We start from the raw sequence: 13259 nt of genomic DNA, 5'->3' as shown, positions 1-13259 counted from the left end.
GGGGTGGTCTTTATAATTGTCCTTCGTACATACACCACCCCCACCTTCTAGTTTAAATGCCTGGAAAAATATTGTCTAAATTTCTCTGCAAGGTTTCTTTTTCCTGCTGTAGTAATATGTAGCCCATCAGTGCAATATAGCTTCTTGTCCTTCCATGTATTTCCCCATCCTCCTATGTACCTGAAGCCTTCTTGATGACACCAGGCTCTGAGCCATCTATTAAAGTCCTCTGTGTTTTTCACTCTTTGCTCTCCTTTTCCATATGCAGGCAGTATTTCAGAAAAAGCTAAAGTCTTTACAAAAGGTTTCACGCCCTCACCAAGCTCCCGAAAAGCTTTCTGTGCTGCAAGTGTGGAGTTGTTGGCCAGGTCATTTGTTCCCAGATGGATAACAACATCAGTGTTAAAATCCTTAGTTTCTTCCTTAACTATAGTCAGTATTTGCCTGGAACTCCTGGTAGCTGAGGATCCTGGAAGACATTTCACTATTTTGGACTCCTCGCCCTGTGTTCCAAGGTTAATGCCTCTGATGATGGAATCCCCCAACAGTAATAGTTTTCTGTTTTTGGCTTTTTTATTTGTACTTAGGGTGCTCTTGTTCTCTTGAGTTTCCTTCATTGGTTCCAGTCCCACCTCCCTTCTGTTTTCCTGAGTATCGCAGTGCACTAGTGGAGCGAAGGAATTCTGTAGAGGTAATATTAGTGAAGGTGGATGTTTCTGTGTTACATGTCGCAGTCTTCCTGAGCCTACTGTGACCCATTTATTCCTGGGCTGTTTTATTCTTTGAGGTAGAGGTGGTAAGTTGGTATGATTTTGTGGAGTGATGGAAGCTGCTTTAATTGTATTCAATTCCTGTTTAAGTTTGCAGAGCTCCTCCTTAATACTGGCAAGTTGAAGACAGATGGGGCAAGCCTTAAGCCTCCAAATAGTATGTCTTGGAATTAAAGCACCACAGTGATTGCATAGAATAAAGGTCATCTTGATTGGTTGTGAAGTCCTGATTATATGGGTCTCTATATATGAATAGTGGTCCCTGGGGTTGGTGGGACTATAAGTAAGACTACTAGTAAGGCAGAAATATAGGCTCTATACCACCTAAAACACAGTATTTTAAACAAAACTGCAGGAAGAAGAAATAAGATTTAACAGAGGAAAGAGAAGGATTTTTTTGTGCTTTTTTATATTTTTTTTTTAGTAAGAAACAGGGAGGAGAAGAGAAATTAAGCAGATATAATGCTGAAAACCAGTGAAAAGAGCAGAATATGAAATGGTAACTTAGCTTTTAGAAGTTCACAGGGCAGCCTTGTTTCAGCAATGTCCCAAAGATAATGCAATTAACCTTAGAAGTAAAACAGAACCCCTCCCTTCTCCACCTAATCAGCAGAAAACAATGGCTGAATACTGGTAAGACAGAAATATAGGCTCTATACCACCTAAAACACAGTATTTTAAACAAAAATGCAGGTTCTATCAGTGCTACCCTAAAACACAGGATTTATAACAGGATTTTCCCTACTTTAGTCCCCCTGAGCCACAGACACCAGAAATATAGGCTCTATACCACCTAAAACACAGTATTTTAAACAAAAACGCAGGTTCTATCAGTGCTACCCTAAAACACAGGATTTATAACAGGATTTTCCCTACTTTAGTCCCCCTGAGCCACAGACACCAGAAATATAGGCTCTATACCACCTAAAACACAGTATTTTAAACAAAACTGCAGGAAGAAGAAATAAGATTTAACAGAGGAAAGAGAAGGATTTTTTTGTGCTTTTTTATATTTTTTTTTAGTAAGAAACAGGGAGGAGAAGAGAAATTAAGCAGATATAATGCTGAAAACCAGTGAAAAGAGCAGAATATGAAATGGTAACTTAGCTTTTAGAAGTTCACAGGGCAGCCTTGTTTCAGCAGAATGTGTCGCGGCTGTTACGACACCGACGAGACATATTGCCCGACACCAAAACGTCTATAGCATCAAGCTTACTTACTGTTATATTGCTACAGCTACTATACTACTATACTTTACTATACTGATACTATATACACACACAGACTATCTATATTAACCAAATGAGCAGGATCGGTGTATGGAAGCCACCATTATAGCATGGTGAGACAGCGCAAGCTCGTTCAGACCTGCCCAGACATGCCCAGGATGTCATCTTCCATAAAACAGCTTCCAACCTGGCTAGATTTTATGCATGGACATACCCAGGCGGCACAAACCGTTGTTGATAAGACACTTATGGGAGAAAAAATTGTTTGCATCCAAATATAAGAAAAAATCACGACAAAATTGAAGATTTCTCTGAAATGGTACGTGATGGGTAATTTTTGATGTAATATTCATGATCAGCACCCAAAATTCTATAAGAAACACCCAGCAGTGTTCAGGAAGCAAAAACTTTGTTGTGCAGTGTATTTTAAAAGTCTCTATCAAATCGCCTTTCAGTCTTCTCCTCCCAAGTGTGAACAGTCCCAGTTTCCTGAGGCGTTCTTCATAGCTCAAATTTTCCATTCTTTTGACTAGTTTCGTGGCTCACCTTTGCACCTTCTCCAACATAGTTATATCCTTCTTGAGGTAAGGAGACCAGTGTCACTTGGATATCGATCTTTACATAGAGAGCTACTCCTCTACCTTTCTGACCATCTCTGTCCTTTCTAAAAAGATTATATCCTGGTATGTTGGCATCTTATCCATGGGATTCACTGAACCATGTCTCTATGATAGCAACAACATCCAGCTCTCCCTCTAACATCAGGGCTTGCAGATAATGAACTTTATTGCTTAGACTGCAAGCATTTCATTGCTTTCCAGCTATTTTTCAGCGGTAATCTTTTTTATATAGATTTTTGTTTTATTTCACATCCCATTGCAATGCTAATAAGTAAGTTGCTAATATTGTTTGTGTTACAATATTTACTACCATCACCTCTTGTCTTTTGCTGGGGGTGGTCTCTATAATTGTTCTTCATACATATGCCACCCCCACCTTCTAGTTTAAATGCCTATAAACATATTGTCTAAATTTCTCTGCAAGGATTATTTTTCCTGGTGTAATAATAATAATAAATCAGTTTATATACCGCAAGGCCATAAAGTTCTATGCGGTTTACAATAGTAAAAACAACAACAACAATAAAAGAAGTTGAATAGAACTAAAAAAGTTAAAAGCCAATAATTAGAGACAAATGATCAAAATAGTGCATAATAAAATTTTTACAAATTAGCTGCCTAAATACTTTGAAAACAGATGTTTTTAGATGTCTCCTAAATTCCCCATAAGTGTCAGTAAGCAAAAGCAATTGTTCTAAATCATAATGCTGCTCGATATGAAAAAAGATTTTGATGATGTTTTTTAAGTTTACATCATCTAAAAGGCGGAAAAACAAAATTCAGATGTGAGTTTCTCTTATGTTTGTTGGTTGCAAAAGAGAAAAGCTCAGTTATATATTTGGGAGCTAAACCAAACAAAGCCTTAAAATTAACTTATGTAGCCCATCAGTACAATATGGCTTCTTGTCCTTCCATCTATTTCCCCATCCTCCTATGTACCTAAAGCCTTCTTGATGACACTAGGCTTTGAGCCACCTATTGAAGTCCTCTGTTTGCTCTCCCTTTCCATATGTTGGCAGTACTTCGGAAAAAGCTACAGTCTTTACAAAAGGTTTCAAGCCCTCATCAAGCTCCCGAAAGGCTTTCTGAGCTGCAAGTGTAGAGCTGTTGGCTAGGTTATTTGTTCCAAGATGGATAACAACATCAGCTTTAGACTTCTTAGTTTCTTCCTTAATTATAGACAGTATTTGTTGGGTACTCCTAGTAGCTGAGGATCCTAGTAGGCGAGGATCCTAGGCTCGTCTTGTGTTTCAATGTTAATACCTCTGATGATAGAATCTCCTAAAAGCAATAATTTATTGGCTTGAGGTTTCTTACTCTTCATTTGAGAGTGCTTTTCTTCTAAGTTACCTTCATTGGTTCCAGTTCGATTTAAAACTGCTTGTCTGATTCATCATATTATACAGGCTTCCTATCATCTTACTTTGTTCTTTTCACGTTTACATTATTCATCTACTAGATTGAGTAATACATTTTAGAGATAAACATTTTAAACGTCAGTTTAATTCTTCTTTTACATATACTGCTATTGTTATTTGGAATGATTTACCAATAGAAATAAGGACAGAAGTTAGTTATTGGAAGTTTCAAAGAATGTTGAAAACTTATATGACAGATTATAAAGTTAGCATTTTTAGTTAAAAAAAACCAGTAAGGATATCTTTTTATTCAAGCAATTTTATTTTCCCATAGAATTATTATGGCTTCTTTTTGATGCAAGTCTCTTTGAACTAAATGGCATTAGAGTAATTCAGAAATTTCGTATTAGATTAGATATAAATTGAGGTTGAAGGGTCATAGACTTATTCTTTTTCAAGGAGAGGGTGGTAGATGCCTGGAATGCCCTCCCGAGGAAGGTGGTGGAGAGGAAAACTGTGATGGAATTCCTAAAACCATGGGATGAACACAGAGGATCGCTAATTAGAATATGAATGAGCAAACTGTCAACAGTCTGAATCCAGCAAAGGAGATGGTTTGGATATGCTGTAGTGAGTTTCAACGGCAACTCCAGTAGTTGGAACCTAAGGACCGTACCAGGTAGACTTCTAAGGTCTATGGCCCAGAAATAAAGAAAAAAAAAAATATATATATATATATATAATAAAACCGTAGGCGGCGCATGCGCAGTCTTATCGGCGTGCTTCCATGATCCGTATGTCCGTGGCCGCCAAGACTGCAGCATGCCCCGCGCTTACTACGGCCCCACGCGCAGCTCAGTTCGGCACGGCGGTTTCCCCAGATAGGGGAAGCCGAAAAACTCAATCCCGCCTCATGGTCCTGCCACCGCTCACGAATTCCCCCCCCCAATCCTCCTGCAACAGCCGCTACCGCTCCTGTTCAAAGCGGCCTGCTGAGGTTCGCGGCCGCTGTAACGAACCTCGCAGGCCGCTCTCCACATGGTAGCACGTTCCCTCTGACGCAATCGCGTCAGAGGGAACATGCTACCGAGTTGGAGAGCGGCCTGCGAGGTTCGTTACAGCGGCCGCGAACCTCAGCAGGCCGCTTTGAACAGGAGTGGTTGCGGGAGGGGGGGGAGTTTTAACAGGAGGAGTCGCCGAAAAAAACCTTCAGCCGCAGCAGGCCAGCACACGGGAAGGGAAGGGGGAGGGGCCGAACGGAGCAGGGCAGCTCAAGGTAAGAAGGGAATGGGGGGTGGGGGGAAATGTTTCTACTACTCAGCAGGGACCTGGAGGGGAAGGGAAAACCGCTGCTGCTTCTGCAAAGGAAAGTGGTGGTAGGGGAGAGAAGGGAATGGGGGTGGGTGGGGGAAAATGCTGCTACTACTTCTCAGAGATCTGGAGGGGAAGGGAAATATCACAGCTGCTTCTGCAAAATAAAGTGGGGGGGGGGGAGAGAAGGGAATGGGGGGTGGGGGAAAATGCTGCTACTGCTTCAGCAAGGACCTGGAGGGAAAGAGAAATACCGCTGCTGCTTCTGCAAAGGAAAGTGGGGGGGGGGAGAGAAGGGAATGGGGGGGTGGGTGGGGGGAAATGCTGCTACTACTTCACAGGGATCTGGAGGGGAAGGGAAATAGCACTGCTGCTTCTGCAAAGGAAAGTGGGGGGGGAGAGAAGGGAATGGGGGGTGGATGGGGGGAAATGCTGCTACTACTTCACAGGGATCTGGAGGGGAAGGGAAATAGCACTGCTGCTTCTGCAAAGGAAAGTGGGGGGGGGGGAGACACAGAAAGAAATACAGACAGACAAAGGAGGCTAGGGAGAGAGACAGACAGAAATAAAGACAGACAGGGGATCAGAGAGACACAGAAATAAAGACAGACAGGCAAAGGGTGCTAGGGAGAGAGAGAAAAAAATTGCAGGAGGGAGAAAGACAGAAAGAAAGAAACAGGAACAGGGAGAGAGACATAAAGAAAGAAAGACAGCCAGCCATATATTCTAGCACCCGTTAATGTAACGGGCTTAAACACTAGTAAATATATATGTATGTATGTATGTATGAAAAAATGTCTTTTTTTATTTCTGGGCCATAGACCTTAGATATATATATACTGAGATTCTCGAATCTTGGCAAAACTTCAAGACTCAAAACAGCACTGGCAGGGCCACGAGCAAACTAGGAGAAACGGAGGAGGAGAGAGGGAGGAGACAGAGGGAGAGGCAGAACAAGACACTGAAGGATGGGTGGAGAGTTGGCGGGGACACTTGCAGCATACAGTCACAGCTACGTAGAAGTCCTTCTTGCCCCCTCCCCAGCACCAATCTAGAACCCTCAAATATGGCAAACCTATCAAAGATCGCAGTTCAACGGGGGAATAAACTTCAGCGGTGAGTCCAAGGACCAGGACAGGACTCAGATCCAAAGAGGAGAGGGGTCTCCTAGGCCCCTTTCCCTCCTCCCATGATCAGATCCCCCGACACATTGCTGCTCCCTCAGACGGGCTCTATATTGCCCCGTTCACTCCCCATGGATAAATCCACGAACACTGTGACCAGGCAGACACGATGCCTGTCAGGGTCCCTGGTAGTTCAGGAAAAAAAGTAAAAATGAAAACCCGAGGTGGAATCAGGAAGGTCCATGTAAATCCTGAGACTGATAATTTAGTCTGTGACCACCAGAGGGAGCCTGATTTATGTGATGAAGAATTGGGTGATTCATCCCCGAGCTACCACCGGGGGAGCTCAAGAGGCCCCTGGAACATTGTCGACTCAGACAGAGTAGGGCGTCGCTCTAAAGTATTTAAACCTGTAGTTGAGAACAGACAAGGAGGCCAGCTAGGGAGGAGGTTTAAGCCTTTTCTCCCTAGAGAGTCCCCTGGGCCAAGCAGGAGCAACAAACCCATTCCAATGGAGCTGTTAGAGGCTGGACAAGCTGAGGAGCTGCTTTTTCCAGGAGAACAGCCCATGGAGTATGAGGAGAGTCTGGCAGAGTATGCTCCTGATGTTCCTGAAGCCATGCAGGTGGGCTGGGCTTTCACCTATGAACAGTGAGTTGTGATTTTTGCTCTGGACTGTTTGGGGACTATTTTTGTTGTGCAAGCTAGGAGTGTGATTTGTTTGGGAGAGGTTTTGCTAACACCCTGGGAGGGAATTTTTGAACTGTCTAGAGGCTTTAATTTGCAAAACCTGACACTCTCCTGTCCTGGCAGTGAATTGAACTGGCCAGAGGCTTTAATGAACTTTGAGCACTAGTGCTACTGAATAAGTGCCATGAACTGTTTTTTTTTGTGTTTTTGAAACTGCCTGCCTGGAAGCAGTCAGAACTAGCTCTGAGGAGAGCTGAACTCTCAGACACAGCTGAGACTAAATCATTGCTGAGCGCAAGCCAAGAACTTTAAATGCTGATTGTTTGCTTGCTTATTTTGATATTTTTGTTTGCTGCTGTTTGGGAACATTCTGACAAGTTTGGCAGCTGTATCATGAACTACTTACCTTCAGGAAGGAATGAGTAAAATTGATTTATTTCCTATGAACTTCAATTGTTGTGTTTTGTTTGGGGATTTTTGGTTCCGGTTGAAAATAGTTCAGTCCTGCAGGGTGACTCCATTTCGGGTCACACGCTGGTGTGCTATTTTGTAGTAACCACTGAGAGTGCTATTGAGCCCTGTCCTGGGCTACAGTGGGCTACAACACATAACTACTACTCCTGCTCCCCCAGGAAGTCTCAGTGGCCACTAAGTTAAGAAGGAAACACTGTTTTAAATGGTACTTAATAAAATTTCAAAGCATCTAAACAAGCAGCACTAGAATCACGTCTCTGCAGATGCCTACCAGCGCCTAAAACCACTGTAGGCATGGCTAACGCCAGAAGTGGCATTAGGCGCTGGTAGGTGCTTCCAGAGGTGCACTTCACATCAAACGTAGGTGCTGGAAATGTAAGTCTTGAAAACCCTGGCCTACATTTCTAACGCCTACTTTTGCCAGAGGTGTGATTCTCTAAACGACGCTGTTGCATGTTTGAAACGTGATGGGCAGCCATTTTTAAGGTGGCTGCAGACAATGGCGCTGTTTAGAGAATCTGGGGGGGTAAGTGCAAAAAAGTTGCCCAAACTAACCAGATGACCACGGGTAAGATAAAGGCATGACCACTCAATCCCTCAGTGGCCACTGATTCCCCTTAGACATAAAAGTAGCAGCATACCAGGATCTGAAGATAGCTGCAGATATAAAGGCCATTTCTCTTAAAACTGCAAGCAGGTCCATTGGAGTAGCCTAGTGATTGGTGTAGTGGACTGTAGAGAAGGGGACCCAAGCCCATATCCTACATTAACTGGTACACTTGTGGTGGAGAGTGTGAGCGCTATAAAAACTACAAAATACCTACTGAACCCACATATAGGTGACACCTGCAGGCATAAGGACTACTGTAGTGATATACAGTTGAATAGAGTAGGTTTTTGTTGGGTTTTAGACGGCTCTCCATACAACGTAAGGGGATAATGGCGAGATGTGTACCTGGGATCTTTATCTGAGTTTCACAATGCCCCCTAGGCTGTCTAAACTGCTCTGCTTAGATGCCTGTGTGACAACTCTAGTAAGACAGCTGGCCCCCAGAAATCTAATGGCTTGTTTTATTGTGTTTTTCTCTTGGATGGGTGTTTCAAAATAGCCCTTAAAGAATGATGCACTAAGCACAAAGACATCTAAAACAGTGTGATTTTTAAACTAAATTGATAAACTTTTTTTTGGTATGAAAATGGACATATTTACTACTAGATTCGCGGATTTTTTTTGCAAAATGTTCAAAATCAGATTTGGATGTCATATCAAAAGTACCTTTCACAGTTAGTCTATCACACCAGAAGTAAAATAAAAAAATCAACATCAAGTAAACATAAAAAAACTACATTAAAAATCTAATATTAATATAGTTTTATTATACAAGGCTGTACTATGTGACTATATAGTTTTATTATACAAGGCTGTACTATGTGACTATACAGCCTTGTATAATAAAACTATATTAATACAGTGGTGCCTCGCATAACGGACGCCTCGCACAGCGAACGCTGCGCATAACGAACTTTTTGTCTTGCTCCCTATAACGAACTTCGTTTCACACAACGAAGTCGCCCGAGGGGCCCGGGGGGGGGCGGAACTACTCTCGCCGCTTCCTAATGTGAGCCGGGAACAGCAGCACCCTCCTGTCTGAATGCAGTGTTCCATCATCTCCCTCCACCTTACCTTAGATGCCGAGTTTTCCGGCTTTCTTTTTCGGCCAGCCACACACTTTCAAAGAGCAGCACATGCGCGCATGCTCTGTTGTTCAATCTTCTCCTCTGACGCAACCGGAAACCGGAAGTTGCAGGAGAGGAGAACATTGATCAACTCCAGCAGCTGCGCGTGCACAGCTTTTTGAAAGCGTGCGGCTGGGTGAAAAAGAAAGCTGGCAAACTCTGCATATAAGGTGAGGTGGAGGGAGGGAAATGTAGGGCTGCAGAACGAATTATTTTGTTTTACATGTATTCTTATGGGAAAACAGGGCTGCAGAACGAATTATTTTGTTTTACATGTATTCTTATGGGAAAACGCGTTTCACACAACGAACTTTTCGCATAACAAACTTGCTCCTGGAACGAATTAAGTTCGTTGTGTGAGGCACCACTGTATTAGATTTTTAATGTAGTTTTTTTAGTACAGCCTTGTATAATAAAACTATATTAATATTAGATTTTTAATGTAGTTTTTTTATGTTTACTTGATGTTGAGTCTATTTAAATAATCTTATTATATTATTGTGATTTTCTTCTTTATATAAAGTTTCCAAGTTTCCAAGTTTATTAGTTTTTAATAACCCGATCATAAAATGAATATCTGACCGGTTTACAATTATATAATAATTAAAAAAGAATTTAATATAGAATAGAGAGAAATAAAAAGAGTGTAAAAGAGTAGTTAGAGTGAACACGTATGACATTTACAGACAAACTAGAAAGTGAGGAAAAATGGGGAGGTGGGAAAAAGTTACATAATTGTAGAAGGAAAAAAGGATATAGAGGGAAAAGGGGATGACACATAAGGGGTGGGGGTATAATAAAAAAGAAGGTGGACTGCTCTAAAATAAAAAAAAATAAAAAATAAAAAAATTATATTATTATTTTATGATTAGGATTTATCATACGCATCTTGAAAAAGGAAAGTTTTGAGATTGACCTTAAATTTTGGTAGTTGGAGTTCATCGCGAAGATATTGAGGGAGAGAGTTCCATAAGGTGGGTGCTGTTATTGCGAAATTAGTTTTTCTAGTGTAATAGGATTCTTTTAAGGATGGTATATAGAGAAGTTTTTGATCAGTAGATCTTAAAGAACGAGGTGAACTTTGGGGTATTAATAATTTATCAAGAAATGAAGGTAAGTGAGAGTTTTTAATTTTGAAAGAGAGGAGAATAATTTTATAAGTTATACGGTGAGTGATCGGGAGCCAATGAGCCTCCTTAAGGAGAGGAGTGACATGTTCGAATTTGCCTTTTTTATTTATTAATTTGATTGCTGTGTGTTGTATGAGTTGTAAGCGTCGAATTTCTTTTTGAGGCAGACCATTAAGAAGGGAATTACAATAGTCTAAATGTGAGATGACTAATGAGTGGATTAGAATATTAATTGAATCTGTATTTAGAATAGTACTGAGAGAGCGGATGATACGTAATTTGAAGAAGCAGGTTTTAACGACAGAACTTATGTGGTCATGATAAGAAAGCGTACTGTCAAAAATGACACCTAATAATTTTATATGATTTTTCATAAGTAATGGGATAGATTTAATGTAGATAGTTCCTGGTAGTGATTCTGAAGTTTTAATCGGGAGAAGAAGACCACAGGATTTTTCAATATTGAGTGAGAGTTTGTTGGAAAGGAGCCAATCACTTAGAATATCTAATTTGATATTTAGATCTATAATATCTGAAGGGTTTGATGTATTGATTGGATAGAGCAGCTGTATATCGTCTGCGTAGGCGAAAATTGAAAATCCTATTGATTGGGCTAGAGAGAGAAGAGGGGATAAGAAGATGTTAAAAAGTAAAGGAGACAGAATTGAACCTTGGGGTACTCCAAACGTGTTTGAAATTCATGCTTAAGATTTCAGTCATTTCATATAAATGCTAAAAAAGTCCATAGCCTGGTGAAGTCAATGAAGCTGACTGTGATGGTGCTATCAGGTTGTGATGTGTTTCGCCCTCGTGGGCTGCCTCAGAGAACCCACCACTTCTTGTGACAACCAAGAGGATTACTGCTTCTCCTATAACAACTAATAGCAAGTAGTATCATATTTTAAAACATTCTATTTCTTTGTTTGCTATATGAGCAGCAAGTTAAATTTGTGCAGTCTCTTTCTGATTGTAGAGGCATGCATTTTCACATCAACAGTAGCAAGAGCCTACAGTAAGTCCCGTGATGACATTTTAGGGTTTTTGGAGAATTCTTTTAGCATCTTGCAGTCTGCTCTGGGAGTCAACTTGCTTGGACGGTCAGACCTGGGCATGTTGGCAGTTGTTTGGAAAGTCCTCCACTTGTACACTATTTTCCAGACTGTGGAATGACTAATGTCAAATTCTTTCGAGATCTTTTTAAATTCCTTACCAGACTTATAAGCTGCTACAATCTTTTCTGAAGTCCTGACAGCTCTTTTAGTGTTAATTCTCACCGCAGCAGTCATGAGCATACCAAACTAAATGTCTGAGGTTTAAATAAGGCAAATCTACTTCAAAATGCTGAGTAACCATGTTCTAATCATGTGCACCTAATATGATACACCTGAGTGTGATCTGAGCCACTTTAAGTGGGAGGATATGCAGGGCAGGATTAACCAATAGGCCAACTAGGCACGTGCCTAGGGCCTGAAGTTGTCAGGGGGGCCCGATGAAACAGAGGACTCGTTTTATTTTTTTTCCCTTGGCAATGCGGGCCCCCCAGGAAAGATCAGCAGTGCTGGGCCCCCCCAGGAGATCGCCAACACCACCCTTCCCCGGCATCACCATCAACCAACCTGAATAAGTGACATCGGAGGGGGTGGACTGGCAAGGTCCTTTGATGACTGCGTCTGCCGGCTCTGCTCAGGGAAGAGGTAAGTGACGTTGGAGGGGTTGGACCAGCAGATGCAGTCATCACGGGACCTTGCAGCAACTCTTTGCATCTGCCAGTCCACCCCCTCCGACGTCACTTGGTTGATGATGGTTGGTTGATGGCGATGCCGGGGGAGGGCGGTATTGTCGATCTCCCGGGGAGGGGGGCCCAGCGCTGCTGATCTTTGCCGGGGGGGGGGGGGGCCCAGCACTGCCAATCTTTCCCGGGGGGCCCGCGTTGCCAAGGAAATAAAAACCCACTGGATCCTCTGTTTCTTCAGCGGGTCCCCTCTGACCTAGAAGGGTGGTGGAAGGAGAGAAAGGGGCTGATGGTTATGGAATTGGTGTGCAAAGGAAGGGGAGAGATATAAGGGGAAGGATACTGGATGGAATTGGGTTGGAGGGAAAGAAAGGGAGCACTGATGGAATTGGTGTGCAGGGAAAGGGGGGAAAACATAAGGGGTAAGGATACTGGATGGAAATGGGTTGGAGGGAAAGAAAGGGGGCTGATGCTGATGGAAGTGGGGGAAGGGAGAGGAGAGAGTGAAATTCCAGACCATGGGGGTGTGGGTGTGGGAGAGGGAAGGGAAGAAGAGGAGAGGAGAGAGATGCCAGACCATTGGAGGAGGGAATGGAAGAAGATGGATTCCAGACCAATGGGAATGAAGAGAAAGATGGAAGGGGGAGGCACAGAAGGACAGAAGTGGCACAGAAGGACAGAAGATGAAAGGAAGAGAGTGACAAGAAGATGAAAGGAAGAGAGTGACAAGAAGATGAGGAGAGCTGCTGAAACCAGACAAGACAAAGGTAGAAACAAAAAAATTTCTATTTATTTATTTATTTGCTTTAGGGGACATGCATTGCTGTTTCTGTGGTGTTGCATTGTATGCAGAGTCCAGCGTCTTGATGGTTTTATTTAACCTTGTCTACGTATTTCTATTTTATCCCCCCTTTTACAAAACTGTAGAGCATTTTTTTTAGCGCTGGTTGTGGCTAAAAACCATACAACAGTTTTGTAAAGGGGGGAGAGGTTAGTTTGTGACTACTTATTCCATACTAGGTGAAGGTGTTTTCTGTGTTCTGTTTGTATGAAAGACATGATTTTTTGTTAGCGTTGACTAGCC

General features: G+C 42.2%; 1 protein-coding gene across 9 annotated transcripts in view; it reads right to left on the bottom strand.

Moving 5' to 3' along the window:
* Positions 1–13259, bottom strand: part of STK25 (serine/threonine kinase 25) — a 407778-nt gene that overhangs the window by 118487 nt on the left and 276032 nt on the right. The window lies entirely within an intron of this gene.

Source organism: Geotrypetes seraphini, chromosome 9 (assembly GCF_902459505.1).
Source record: "Geotrypetes seraphini chromosome 9, aGeoSer1.1, whole genome shotgun sequence".
NCBI lineage: Eukaryota > Metazoa > Chordata > Amphibia > Gymnophiona > Dermophiidae > Geotrypetes > Geotrypetes seraphini.
This window is presented reverse-complemented; position numbering and strand designations above follow the sequence as displayed.